General features: G+C 41.8%; 1 non-coding gene across 1 annotated transcript; it reads right to left on the minus strand.

Annotated features, from left to right (window-relative positions):
* Nucleotides 1-259: 259 nt before the first annotated feature.
* LOC127810740 (small nucleolar RNA R71) lies at nt 260-366 on the minus strand. Its single transcript, XR_008025550.1, has one exon. It is a non-coding gene; the product is annotated as a small nucleolar RNA R71 (small nucleolar RNA).
* Nucleotides 367-14,819: the final 14,453 nt, after the last annotated feature.

The following is a 14,819-nucleotide window of genomic DNA, read 5'->3' on the forward strand; positions in this document are numbered from 1 at the left end:
ACTAATTCATTTGTTGCCTAAGTTCCATGGTCTTGCAGGAGAAGATCCACATAAACACCTGAAAGAGTTCCATGTTGTTTGCTCCACCATGCGGCCACAACATGTAGATGAAGAGCAAATCAAGCTGAGGGCCTTCCCATTTTCCTTAGATGGGGCCGCCAAGGATTGGCTCTACTACTTGCCACCTACCGCCATCACAAGTTGGGATGGGTTGAAGAGAGTATTTCTGGAAAAATTCTTCCCAGCCTCCAGAACAGCAGCCATAAGGAAGGAGATTTGTGGCATCCGACAGCAAGGTGGAGAAACATTGCATGAATACTGGGAGCGGTTTAAGAAATTGTGTTCCAACTGTCCACACCATCAGATAAGCGACCAGCTTCTAGTCCAATACTTCTATGAAGGATTAATACCAATGGACAGATATCTTGTGGATGCTGCAAGTGGAGGAGCACTATCTGAAAAGACCCCAACTGCTGCCCAGGAGCTGATATCCAAAATAACCCAAAATGCACAGCAATTCGACACAAGAATGAACACTTCTATAAGAGGCATCAATGAAATTAGTGCTGCAGCAACCAATGACCAGCAAAGAATAGAGAACAAGTTGGAGGAGTTGGCTTCCATGGTCAGGCAGTTGGCATTAGAGAGAAAGCAACCTCAGCAGGTATGTGGAATTTGCTCCTTACCTTCACATGCCACTGACCAATGCCACCAGCTGCAAGAAAACACAGAGTCATGTGCTGGAATCTTTCCTGGTAGACCATTCCAGCAACATACATCATCAGCCACAACATAAGTATGATCCATACTCAGCCACATATAATCCTGGATGGAGGGATCACCCAAATTTCAGATATGGAGGGTCTTCAAATCAGTCATTCTAGCAGCATCCATACCAGAATCACAACTTGCAGCAGCAACAATTTCAGCAGCCACAAAGATTTAATCATCCTCAAGGTCCAAGTTCCAGCAACCATGCCCCACCTAGGCCAAATCAAACTATGCAGCCCGCACAACCACCACCCAAATCGGAACCTAGCTTGGATGATCTTGTCAAGCAACTAGCAGCCAACACACTCCAATTCCAACAGAGAACAGAGACTACCATTGAGAATTTGGAGACAAAAATTGGGCAGCTAGCTTCCAACATAAATGAGCTAAGGAGTCAAGGTTCGGGGCAGCTTCCTTCACAACCAGTTGCCAATCCGAGGGGTAATGTTAGTGCCATCACCCTTAGAAGTGGTAAAGAAGTGATCATCCCAACCCCTCCACCATCATCAAACATGAAGCAGCATGTAGAGGAGCAGCAGCATATAGAGGGTAGCAATGAGCAGCAACCCTCCTCAATCCAAGAAGCCAAGTAGCCCAACTCCAGCTATCAAGAACAAGGAGAGTCTTCCAACAACCAGCCCCTTCCATTCCCACATCGAGCAACACAAAACAAGAAAAGAGCAGAGGCCGAATTAGATAAAGAGATTCTGGAAACATTCCAGAAAGTTGAAGTCAACATCCCCCTCCTTGAAGCCATTAGGTAGATTCCTAAGTATGCAAAATTTCTCAAGGATTTATGTACTCACAAGAGGAAGCTTAAGGGGAATGAGAAGGTCAACCTTGGGAGGAATGTTTCAGCTCTCATACAACCTGCCATGCCAAGGAAGTGCAAAGATCCAGGGACATTTTCCATTCCTTGTACTATAGGAGACATGCAATTTAGTAATGCGTTGCTAGATTTAGGTGCATCCATCAATGTCATGCCTAACTCTATCTATGCTTCATTGCAGTGTGGACAGGAGTGGTTGTCCAGCTAGCTAATAGAAGCACAGCCTACCCCTCTAGAGTCTTAGAGGATGTCCTGGTTAAGGTTAAGGATTGCATCTTTCCTGCTGATTTTTATATTTTAAATATGGAAGATGATAACACACATGAGCATGCACCTCTCATCCTAGGTAGACCATTTTTAAAAACTGCAAGGACTATCATCAATGTGCATGAGGGTACACTTTCCATGGAATTTGCTGGTAGCACCATTCATTTTAACATACTTGATGCCATGAAATGTCCCCCTAAAGATCATTCCACTTTGCAAGTTAACTTGATTCAATTGTTGGTTGATGAAGCATGCACTAAGTCTTGTGATTTGATTGATGCATTCCCCACTATTCATGACCTTCCAGATTCCTTCATCTGTCCTGATTGTAGTAATGAGAGTGATCCATGTGATGCATGTTCTGAGATTGCTGCATTTCTAGATAATCATGATTCTGAGGTTGAAAATGAGCATGCACATTCTGATCTTCATGGCTCCCCCATAGAGGATATTATTTCTACTAACCTTGCTGCCATTGAGTTAGAGCCAAACAGGTTAGTCCCTTCATTACAGCAGCCACCTACACTTGAGCGCAAGCCCCTACCCGAGCATCTCAAGTATGCCTACTTGGAGGATGGCGAGAAGTTTCCGGTCATCATTGCAAATAATTTGCAGCCTCACTAAGAATATAAGTTATTGGCTCTTTTGAAACAACATAAGAGAGCCATCGGCTGGACATTAGCAGACATACCTGGGATTAGCCCTTCCATATGCATGCGTAGGATTCATCTAGAGGAAGGAGCTAAACCTGTGAGACAGCCCCAGAGGAGACTCAACCCCACCATCCTGGATGTGGTAAAGAAAGAGGTAAGTAAACTACTCTCAGTTGGTATCATTTATCCTATCTCTGATAGCCAGTGGGTGAGTCCAGTGCAGGTAGTTCCCAAGAAGACGGGCATCATAGTGGTGCCTAATGAGAGGAATGAGCTTGTTCCGATGCGAGTACAAAATAGTTGGAGAGTGTGCATTGATTACAGGAGACTCAACCTCGCCATGAAGAAGGATCACTTCCCTGGCAGGTAAGTCACACTACTATTTTCTTGATGGCTTCTTTGGATATTTTTAGATTTGCATAGCACCGGAGGATCAGGAAAAGACCACCTTCACCTGCCCCTTCGGCACATTTGCCTATAGGAGGATGCCATTTGGTCTTTGCAACGTCCTAGGTACATTTCAGAGGTGCATGGTAAGTATCTTCTCCGACCTTCTTCAGCATTGCATGGAGGTGTTCATGGACGATTTCTCTGTGTATGGGACCTCCTTTGATGACTACCTAGTTAGTTTGGGTCGAGTGTTGGAGAGGTGCATTAAAAAGAATCTTGTGCTAAATTATGAAAAATGTCACTTCATGGTAGAGCATGGGATTGTCTTGGGGCATGTAGTGTCCAAGAGGGGTATAGAGGTTGATAAGTCTAAGGTTGATATCATTTCTTCTCTGCCTTACCCCACCTCTGTGCGGGAGATTCGTTCTTTTCTTGGACATGCAGGATTCTACAGGAGGTTTATCCAGGATTTCAGCAAGATTGCCCGTCCCTTGTCCAACCTACTCCAAAAGAATGTGGATTTCCAGTTCGACGAACATTGCAAGCAGGCATTTGATGAGTTGAAAAGACGCCTGACTTCCCTACCTATCATATAGCCACCCAATTGGGACTTGCCATTCGAGCTCATGTGTGATGCTTCCAATTATGCAGTTGGTGCCGTCCTTTCCCAGCGTGTGGAGAAGAAATCCCATGTCATAGCTTACGCTTCGTGTACATTGGATGCGGCACAGGCTAATTATACCACTACGAAAAAAGAGCTCTTGTCTATTGTTTTTGCATTGGATAAATTTAGATCCTATTTACTTGGTTCTAAAGTTACTGTCTTTTCTGACCATGCAGCTTTAGGTACCTCTTGAAGAAGCCTGATTCCAAACCTCATTTGATAAGGTGGATGCTCTTGCTCCAAGAATTTGACATTGAGATCAAGGATAAAAGTGGAGTAGAGAACTTGGTAGCCGACCACCTCAGTCGCATTCCTTCCACCTCAGATCCATCTGTCATGGACTCACAGCCTATCCGAGATGATTTTCCATATGAGTTCCTCTACCACATTCATGGTATTGAGCCCTGGTACGCAGATTTGGTAAATTATTTAGTCGCTTCTGAATTACCTGCATATCTTAAGAAAGAGCAACTAAATAAATTTAAGAGTGAGGCTCGGTATTATGTGTGGGATGATCCCTATTTATGGCGCCTGTGTAGTGACCAGGTGATTCGAAGATGTGTCCCTGACCATGAGTTTGCATCTGTCCTTAATTTTTGTCATACACTTGCATGTGGTGGTCATTTTGGTCCCCAACGCACAGCGAGGAAAGTCCTAGATTCTGGATTATATTGGCCATCACTCTTTAGGGATTCATATGAGTTTTGCAAGCACTGTTCACGTTGCCAACACACAGGCACTATCTCACGTAGGAATGAAATGCCCCAGTAACCCTCGTTGTTTTGTGAAATCTTTGATGTTTGGGGCATTGACTTCATGGGTCCATTTCTGTGTCATTTGGTTATGTGTACATTCTATTAGCTGTGGATTATGTTTCTAAGTGGGTGGAAGCTAAAGCAACCAGGACTGATGATGCTTCTGTGGTTGGAGATTTTGTTCGTTCTCACATATTTTGCAGGTTTGGCATTCCCCGAGTGATCATCAGTGATCAAGGCTCTCATTTCTGCAATCGAAAAATGGCGACCCTCCTTCGGAAGTACGGAGTCTTGCATAAAATGGCGACAGCATATCATCCACAGACCAATGGGCAGGTTGAAGTGTCCAACAGAGAGATCAAGCACATCTTGGAGAAGACAGTCCAGCCCAATAGGAAAGATTGGTCCAAGAGATTGGAGGATGCATTATGGGCTTATCGTACCGCATTCAAGACTCCCATTGGCATGTCCCCATACCGGTTTGTTTTTGGAAAAGCATGCCACTTGCCAGTGGAGATAGAGCATAAAGCATATTGGGCGGTGAAGAACTGCAACATGGATCTGGCTCACGCAGGTGCCCAAAGAAAGCTCCAACTTCAAGAGCTTGAGGAGATTAGGATGGACGCATATGAGAACTCACGCATCTACAAGGAGAAGACCAAGGCTGTGCATGACAAGCTTATTGTGAGGAAGACATTCGAAGTTGGCCAGAAAGTTCTGCTATACAATTCCCGTCTCAAGTTGATGCCCGATAAGTTACGTTCCCGTTAGACTGGTCCTTTCATAGTTACTCATGTTTTTCCCTTTAGTGCAGTTGCAATCAAGGACGAGTCCACTGCAAAGCAATTCACAGTGAACGGGCAGTGGCTTAAGCCATTCTACGAGAGCTTTCAGGAGCATACTGTGGAGGAGCTGCATCTCCTCAACGCCGCCTACAATTGACAAAACCAGGTTGTTTCTCTCTCCTTACTTTTCATACTTGTCCTATACATGATTCTTGATGCATGCTTACATTAAGGACAATGTAATGTTTGAGTGTGGGGGGAGGGAGTTTTAGAATAAAAAAAAAAAAAGAAAAAAAAAGCAAAATGAGGCAAATTGAGTTTGAAAGAATTTGGCATGTTTAGAAAGTTGATCTTATTTTTTTGGGCTTTCAAGTAAATTGGAAATGAGTTTGGCTTGGTGGGTTGATTGAGGTAGTCGTTGTGAGGATATTTGTGCTCATGCATGTTCTTTCTTATGATATGCGTGCATTTGCTAATTATGGATATCACTCCAGAGCTTGTTTTGAATCTTTATTGAAGCTATCAGTGCTCATGCATGTGAAAATATGATTAAGGCATTTTTTTTCATTTTACTCGTAATTTTTCCAAAAAAAACAAAAAACAAAAAAAAATAAAAAAAAAAGATAGGATCTTTCCCCTTCTTTAGGTTGAAGAACATTCATTGCATCCCTTGATCATGGCAACATATTAAGCAAGTCCTTTGGAATCAAAAGAAAAATAGATAGAAAGGCCAAAGGCCAAGGTGAGATGGAGCGTAAAACGCACTCGCCAGGGTGAGATGGAGCGTAAAACGCACTCACAAAGGTTGGGATGGAGCGTAAAACGCACCCACCATTCAAAAAAAAAAAAGTTCTATTTTTTGCTTGCTTAATAGTTCTTCATTGATTTTGGATTGTCTTGAATGTTTTCTTCCTAAGGTTTACTTTACTTTTCATTGTTATCTTCCTATCCTTTTCAGAGCCATGAATAAAAGTCCTTTTGATTTGCATGCAAAAAATATTGAGAGTGGAGATTTAGAAGATGAGCATATCTGGTAGTGGAATTGTTATTGAGTGGAGTGAGGCATAGCATTTGAGGAACTTGAGAGCATATTCTTATTCTATGAGGGTCTACTTATTTTGACTCGTCTTGCCAAGTAAAATTGCCATGCTACTTGCTTGTCTGGGAAATGTAAGGAAGATGATCTTTGCGTGTTGAATTCCTATAAAACTTGCCGTGCCTCTCATTTTGCATTCTTCACATCCCTTTTGTTATTGAGTGTTAGTGTCTAGTGTTTTTCCCAGGAGTGCAAAAGTCTAAGTGTGGGGGAATTTGATAGAGTGCATATTTTCATATTATTTAGCCCTCATATTTAGTCTTTTTGCACGTTAGTTGTGTCATTTTATTCATCTTGATTTTATTTTATTTTATTTTATAGGAATTGAGCTTCACACTATTTTATTTTATTTTGGACAGATTTGGGCTTCCTGGGTCAAGAGGAATTTTGATGGCAAGAAGGGAAACAAGGAGATTGGAGACAAAGAAGCTGACAGATTTGACCTTCTGTGATTCTTTCAAATGTTTGGCCAAGTTATAATCCCAGAACGTGAATGATATCTTCAGAGATATTGTAGAGGACTTCTTAGGCTTTCTGGAATGGTATGGTTTGTCCAAATCAGAGTTCGTTTGGGCCTCCAAACATCGCTTCAAAGTCGGGACTAGATAGCTGGGTTAAATTAGGAGAGCTGCACAGACGCTGAATCTTTAAAAGGCCATAACTTGGGCGTCCGATATTCAAATCAAGTGATTAAAAATCCCAAATTCATATACTCTTCCTGATCTACAATTTTTATGAAGGGGATGAAGCCCAAAACTCACGTTATCTTATTCGAAATCAGCTGTGAAGTTTCGGTAACCTAGGGTTTCCTCCCTAAACTCTATTTAAGCACATTAAGAGGCCATTAGGGGAGATTAATTCTTTTCTCACATGAACAGTACCCGATTATCCTTTTCTCCATTGTTCTTGTCAAGATGGAAGGCTAAGGATTTTGTAACCGGTTGCATGCCATACTCCTTATCCGATTTGAATCTCTAGACGTTTTTGTATATCTATTTCCATCTTTAATCTTATGGTTTTGTTTCTTTGCTTCTTCTCAAGTGTGTATGTATTTTATGCGATCGTATGAATGCATGCATGATGCTTGGGCAGATTTGACTAATAGGCTCGATTGGGGTATTGGTTTGCAAGAAACAGTATAAACTTAGTGGGCGATTGTTCATGTCGATTTCAGATCTGTGTGCTAAAAGAAATTGAAACTTGTATATTGATTAGGAAGATCTTTTGTGATTTTTGTATTTGTTTCGATTTAGTCTTCGGCGATTGTCAAGCATTTTTTTTAGATCTGGGGATTAAAGACAAATAGGTTCTTTATATGGTGGATGATGATACCCGGGTAGGGAGGAAAGGTTGCAACTGGTTGCATCTCGGTTTACTGTGTTCTCATTTATTTTGTTTCCTGTTTTTCATCAAAAACAACCCCCCCTCGTTTAGTCCTGTTTTGACAGATCCGTTTGAGGTTCATTGGGAGACGACTTTGGGTTGCGCCCTTGCTGCAAATCTGAATCATTATTCATCTAATCTATCGGTGTTCGACAGCCCGACCAATGAACCGATTGGGTGATATCTTGTGGAGTGATAACAAGGTGTGTGGTGATGCTCCTTGCTATAGGATGCTAACATAGTTGTGGTTAATTTAATTGAAGTTGATCAGGTAAATTGAGATGATGGACCCTGTGTGACCTTACGGTGATGCAAGAAGATGGGTTGATTGGTGGGGTCGATAAATGGCTCGAGAATGATAAATGAGTGCCTGTGGAGGGTAAGACTTACGAGTTGGAAGCCAACCATGAGATGGGGATATTGAAGCATGTGAAGGTTTCAAGTAAAGGGATATCTAAACCTGTGATGTGAGTTATAGCAAGCTGAATGCGTGGCTAAGGCACGGTTCGAAATTCGTGAAGGCTCACAATTGCACAGTCTGGTGTTAGTCCTGGTTGTGTCGATGCGAAACGAGGAAGTATCCTCATGTGGTACCGGAAGGGTTTCCGGTTGATGACACAGGATCAGTTGCCAGGTGGTAGCACCTGATGGCAATGAGGGGAGCGTGAGACTTGAGGACTGTGATGTAAAGCCTTGTTGGGTACCGAGTATGCCTTTAGTATAAAGGTTCAACGAGTCCTGGTGGTTAAACCAGGTGAATTTTAAGAAAGAGATCCACGGTGATAAAAGATGGTTGGTCAGGGTAGAATTGTGCCGCTTGAAGGAGTGTTACTCCGTAGCGAGGGTTATAAATGGTAGTTGAAATGTGGTCAGGGTAGAACTTGAGATGTTCTCCCAAGAGAAGTTGAGCATGAGGCAACAGTGTGGAATGAACTTCCTAAAGTGCTACAACTTTATCAAGAGAGATCACCAGGAAAAGCCAACATGAAGGCAAGTTCCTGAGTAGGAAGATGAGTCCTACAGCATTGGGTGGAAGTGTGAATTCCACAAGAATGGCAAGGGTGATTTCCAATGGATGGAGTTTATAGCGAAGCGGTAGGCAATGATTGCAAGTGTAGTGCCTAGAGAAAGGTTGTGTTGGTTGTGAACCGGGTGATCCGGCTAGAGCTAATTGAGATTGGTTTCTAGAAATGGTGTTGAGGTGATGAAATCACCTAGTGGCTGTGAGTAATACAGCTAGAGGGATGCCTTAGAGTGTGGGCAATTGATGAGAATTAACCTCGTGTCTAAGGTTAATGGTTGTGAAAGGAAATCGACTAGTGAAGCTATTGTGGTGTTAGAGCCCATGTGGTTGCTCACCGAGTGGTGTGAGTTGGTGGTAGCAAAGGTTATAAGAAATCCGGGAGAAGCCAGAGTCTCTTAGGGATTTAGCTAGCTGCTATAAGTATAGAAAGTGATATGAGGAAGGCGGCCTAAGAGTGGGGTCGTGCTGGTCGTGATAACCAGTGAGATTTATGGAGCAGCAAATCTTTTAAGATGACATAGTGGTGTCATCGTCGCTGCCAGGGAAAAAATGTTGTCAGGAAGGTCAAAGGTAACCATTGTGCATGGTAGGACCTCGAAGCTGAGTATGAGTGGCCATGAAGGCTGGTGTCTTTGAAATTTAAGATGCAACGATCATGGGGGGAAATTCATTGCTGTCAAAGGTGTTGTCCTTGCCGAGGAGGACAAAGGGAACCATTATGCATGGTTGAAGTCAGGTGTCTATTGCGGATTGAGAATGAAACTGATTTAGGATGGCTGGAAGTGTCGTGCCTCAAGAGTAGGAGGCTCTATTGAGAAACGGTGAGGATTGTAAGGTCCTAATGAAATTGAAGCTGGGCGAGTAAATTTGGCTAGAAGATCGCTACAAGAGTGAGGGTGTATCCATGTTGGCTTGTTGTGGTGCGGACCAAAGGCACGAGTACGAGTCATCCTACAAGTATGATGCAATAAGTGATTGTGTAGATGGTAATAAGCTAATCACTTGTGCCACGCACCGTGGGTGATGACGGGGGCCAATAAATGGTTCCGCGACCTTAAGCGCAATGGTAAGATGCTTGACTCGCGGTAGTGTTTAATAGCTAAGGTAAGGCCTAGTGTGGGGTATGATTATGAAAGCTGAATTTGGTGAGGTATTGAGGGGAGTTACTCAGTGAAGAGTTCCCTGTTATGGGTATGAGACCCCTACTGGCGTGTGATATCGGCTAGTAAGTATTTTGTGTGCTTAATGTGAAGAACTCCTGGTTGGGAGAAGGATGTGGCCCGAGCTTAGTTAAGCTTGAGGTGAGATTGAAATGGTGAGTGCATCGCTAAGCTCGAGGTGAACTCGGGTAGTGCACACATGGTTGAAATGTGTGATAGCCTGGCATGGTGTTAGGTATGACGATTATGCGAAATCGTATCGATAAATGAGGGTCGGCTGGTCAAGTAAAAAGACCATGTATGAAATGGTCGAAGTTAGCTGGGTGAGCCAAATGGTTGCTTCCCATGTAGTGCTAGCACGATAAGTTGATCGGTAATGAGAGGTTGCCATGAGGATCAACTCAAGCTATGCATGCGTGTGATTAATGGTGGTATGTCATGGTGAATGGGTGTCAGAGTGTCTTGTGGGCACTAAAAGAGACATTGCGGTGGATGATCAGTGCTAAGACATTGCTGGTTGGACCAGCGTAAAATCGTGGCCATGTGTGAGTGGCAGTGGGAAACGTTGCCGTGTGTGATTGGCGTAAAATCATGGTAGACTGATCAGTGATGCAATGTTAGTGAGAGTTTGATCGATCAATGGGAAAATGGGAAGTGGACGGCAAAGCGATGCTTTAAGGTAGAGGAAATCCATCCGGAGATGGATATTGTTGTAGTAAGCATGATCAGCGACTAGAGGTGTGGTTTGGCGGGAGGCCAAAGCCGTGTTCGGTTGTTGAATGTCCTCGAGAGTTGGGAGACCAAAAGCTTAATCATAGCCTCAAGGTGAGTATAGCCCAAGGTAAATGTGAAGAATGGATAGGCTATGAGATTCTCGAGCACGAGAATTTTCCAGGGAGTCCGAGAAAGTGATTATCTTGGGCCAGAGAATGTGGTAAAGCGAATTTCGAGGGCGAAATTCCTTTAAGGAGGGTGGAATGCAACACTCGGTGTTACCGGTGTTATGAGAATAGGAAAGAAAGTAAGAAAACTTCCAAAAATGCCCTTGAGGAGATGTTAGATCCTTGAGAATATTGGTGCACTATGAGAGGGACATTTTGGTAATTTGGATAGTGAAATCCAGTAAAAAGGGTATTTTGGTAAATTGAAAATAATTCTTATGAGGAGTTAGGGATGTAACTGAATTAAATCCCAATTTGGTATTTATATGGAGATATATGGGATTAATAAATTCTCAACGGATATTTTGGGAATTTTGAAATTTATTTCCATAAAGGAATTTTATTATGGAAAATAGGGAAAATCGATATTGAATTATTTGAGAAAATAATTAATTTTTTCCTAAAATGGTGAATTAATGTGGTAATGCCACATAGAGGGCCAAGATAAAGAATTGGAAGCCAAGTTTGTGTCTTAGAGTGACACTTAGCATAATATTGGAAATTTGAGAGAAAAAATATATATTAAAAATGTGGGAGCATATATATATGTAGATTTAAGAGTTGGAGAAGGATTTAATTAAATGCAAAAAGAAATAATTGTGGTCTTTCAAGCATTTAATGAGAGGCATGATTATATGGACTAAAGTAAATCCAAAAGAAAATGGTAAATGGTCACCATTAATGCCTCCAAAAATATGAGATTTAAATAAATGCAAAAGGAAAATGGGAAAATGGTCACCCATTAATGTTTTGAAAAATTGTGAGATTTATTTAAATGGAAAAGAATGTAATTATGTCTTTCAAGCCTTGTCTTAAAATTAGTCCAAATTAAATAAATAGAAAAGAAATCTATTTATGGGACTTGATCCAAGGGTAGTGGATGATTCTTGAAATTCAAAGGCTTGGATTTTAAAAGAATGGAGTACATGGATTGTGCTTCTTGTGTTTTCTCCAAGAGAGAAGTCTTGTTTATTAAAATGGATGGTTGAGATTTAGTTTTCCCTTAAGCACATGGATTATGCCTTTAGTGAATGGCTAGGATGCATTCTTGAAATATGGAGAACTAGTATAAAATGGCATGTAAGGGAGTCTTCGCTTCCTTTGGCCATTTAGAGAAAGAAATAAAGAAGGAAGAAAAGAATGGAGATGAAAAGAAGAAGGAAATAGAGGATGCAAGTTCTTTCAAGAGTCTTGAAGGCTAAGGCTTGAAGCTTCAAGGAAAGATAATGAGATAAGGGATGGCCCCATGTGGAAGAGGCCTTGCATTGCATTGTAAGTAGGTTGCATAAATTTTTATGTATCTCTTTACATGCTTTACTTGTACATGAGACCTATGGCCATGGGGGTGGGAAAGAAGTGGTAGGTTGATGTCTCAAACCATATTGGGTTGTGAGGATGGAATAACCTAACCATGCTTGCATGCATTTTCCATTACATAGACTTGTTATGCTTGTATTTACTTTAGATATGCACCTTTACTGAGCTTTGTGGCTCATGAGGTTTTACCCTCCCCTTGTAGGTTGTTTTATGTCAAAGAGAAAAGGGAAAGTTGCAAGCTTGTGGTGGGAAGCTCTTGGTGTATGTTTCTTTGTTTGTTGTAAATTATGGCTTAAAGAAGCCTAGGCATGTGCTTATTTTATTTGTTACCTTATGGCTAGGAAAGCCCATTTGTTGTATTTAATCATGTGTGGTATTTATACTTGGAGGTTGTTATGTGAGCAACAATAGGATGTGTAAGGCTCATGTGTGAAATGGAAGGAAATTTTGATGTACGTTGTGTAATATTCAAAGAGGTGGTTTAAGTCTTAATTTTGGAAAAATAGAGGCAAAAATGGAAGGAATGTGAAGCATATTTATTAATTTTAATTTCTGAAAAATATAGGTTTTAAAGCCCAAGGAAAAAAAGAAAGAAAGAAGTGAAGATGCAGTAGTTGCAGCAGCAGGGGGCAGCAACCCCGAGCGCGGGCCCTGGGGCGCGCCGTGAGCCCCGCCAGCCAAATTTTTTTAGAAATTCCAAATATTGGGCGATTTTGGGGCATTTCTAAATTGATTTTGGGCCCCGGAGGAGTTTTCAAAATAAATGGATTTTTCGGGTATTTTGTAGAATAATGCCGAATTTTTGAAAAATTGAAAATTATGAGTTTTTCCTCCAAATTTGGTAAAATCAATGGATTGATTGAAATGGTGAAATTTATGGAGCCCAGTAAAATTCTTGGATGGAAGAAGAATTTAAAATAAATAAAAAATAAAATGGCGATTGGGCGTCTTCATGAGATTTTCTTTATAGCCAATGCGGTGTGGTTAAATCCCAATTCTGTTAGTAAATCCTGGGGTTCAGGGAAGGGAATGACGAGCTTAGTTCCCACCTAGGGCGTTTCTTCTTGAAACATGGTCCACCCTTCACCAAAGGCCAGGTGATAGCATGCATATTTATACCATATTTTGGCATTTCACCTCATTCTTATTAGGCCATTTGAAGTAATTTTTGCTGATATTTCATTGTTTCTATTTTATTATGCTTCAAATTGTCCTTACACTATTTTCTATCTTACCTCTACTCTATGGATCCAGGCTTTAGGGAATATTGGATGGGCTAGAGAAGTGGCTCAACTAAAGGAGCTTGGGCCTACTTTCAAGGAGCTTGGGCCTACTTTCAAGGAGCAGACTTGGGCTACTCATTGTGCTGTTTTGGGCTCACTTGTTTTCTGTTGGGCTAGGCCCAACCCTAGCCTCCCTAGCCTTTCCTTTCTTAGCCATGTATTTAAGGCCTCTTAGCATTAATTTCCAGAGGAGGATGAGATAGAAAGGGAGGAGAAAATAGAGAGGATTCTGCCCGTTTTTGTTGTTGTAGCATTTTTCTATTTTCTACATCTTTTGTTCCATTTTGTTTTCCTTGCTGTAATGATAGGCTAGAGCATTTGTAACCGGTTGTGTGTCTTGAATCCATGTGGAATTTGAGTCCGGGATGAGCTACAAGAATCTGGTTTGTTGTTTGTTTCTTATTCATTTCTATTTGGTTTAGTTTGGGCAGATTTGTGAATGCATGGAGTTCATGGCAGGTTTGTGTGAATTTGAATGGTTTCATTTTATGTTAAATGCTTTAGAGAGAAGAATGTTATAGCTGGTTGGTATAACATCTAGGAAATGAATATTATGTGCTTGAACGGTTGTTCTTGCATAGGTCCGGATAGGTTGAATAGAGAGTGAATGGCTGCATTTTGTTTACAAGAGATTTCTGTATTCATTTTGTTGTTCCAATCATTCTAATCCTTGGACGGTTGTTGGGGATGCTTTGAGTTTGTTATCCGGATATCAAAACATCTAGAAAGCCGAGGTATATAGGTTGGACGAGGAAGATTTCACATAAGAGACAAATACACAGCCGGTTGCATATCTTTTACTGATTTTTCATCCATCATTGTCTTTCTGTTTTGCCAATTAATTTTCTGTCAAAACAACCCCCCTAAACAAACTGTTATTTGTATTGGTTCTCCTTGTTGGTAGAAGAAGGTGAGGCTCCTTGTGAGAAGATGACCTAGGGTGCACTTTGCTGCAAACTAGAGAAGAGATACATAGATCTCTAATTCTGGAGTGGTTCGATAGCCGGCCACCAGGCTGGTGGACAATTCGGGTAATTGTTCACGAGTAACACCCGTACGTGGGAGCAGGGCGTTACATGGGGTCAGGGGGGTTTGCCCAACCAGCTGATCTTGTCCCTCTCAACATCTTGTGTTAAGATTGGCTTTTTGTTGCGTTTCCCACAGACGACGCAAAATTGTTATTGGCAAAATACAATAATTAAAATTTAAAATGTGGGGTCCACTCAAGCTTGGTGTCGGGTGAAGTTAGATTGCCACAAGAGATGTCGCCTCAAGGGAGATTGCCGCTAGGATGCTCGTCGCAAGGATTTGCCACTAGCTCTTGCCAGAAGGTTGCCACTAGCTCTTTCTAGAAGGTTGCCACTATCTCTTGCTACTAGCTCTTGACACTAACTCTCGCCACTAGCTCTCGCCCCTAGCTCTCGCCACAAACTCTTGACACTAGCTCTTGCCACTAGCTCTTGCTATAAGGTTTCGTCACTAGGTCCCGCCGCAAGCTTTT

Source organism: Diospyros lotus, chromosome 9 (assembly GCF_014633365.1).
Source record: "Diospyros lotus cultivar Yz01 chromosome 9, ASM1463336v1, whole genome shotgun sequence".
Taxonomy (NCBI): Eukaryota; Viridiplantae; Streptophyta; class Magnoliopsida; order Ericales; family Ebenaceae; genus Diospyros; species Diospyros lotus.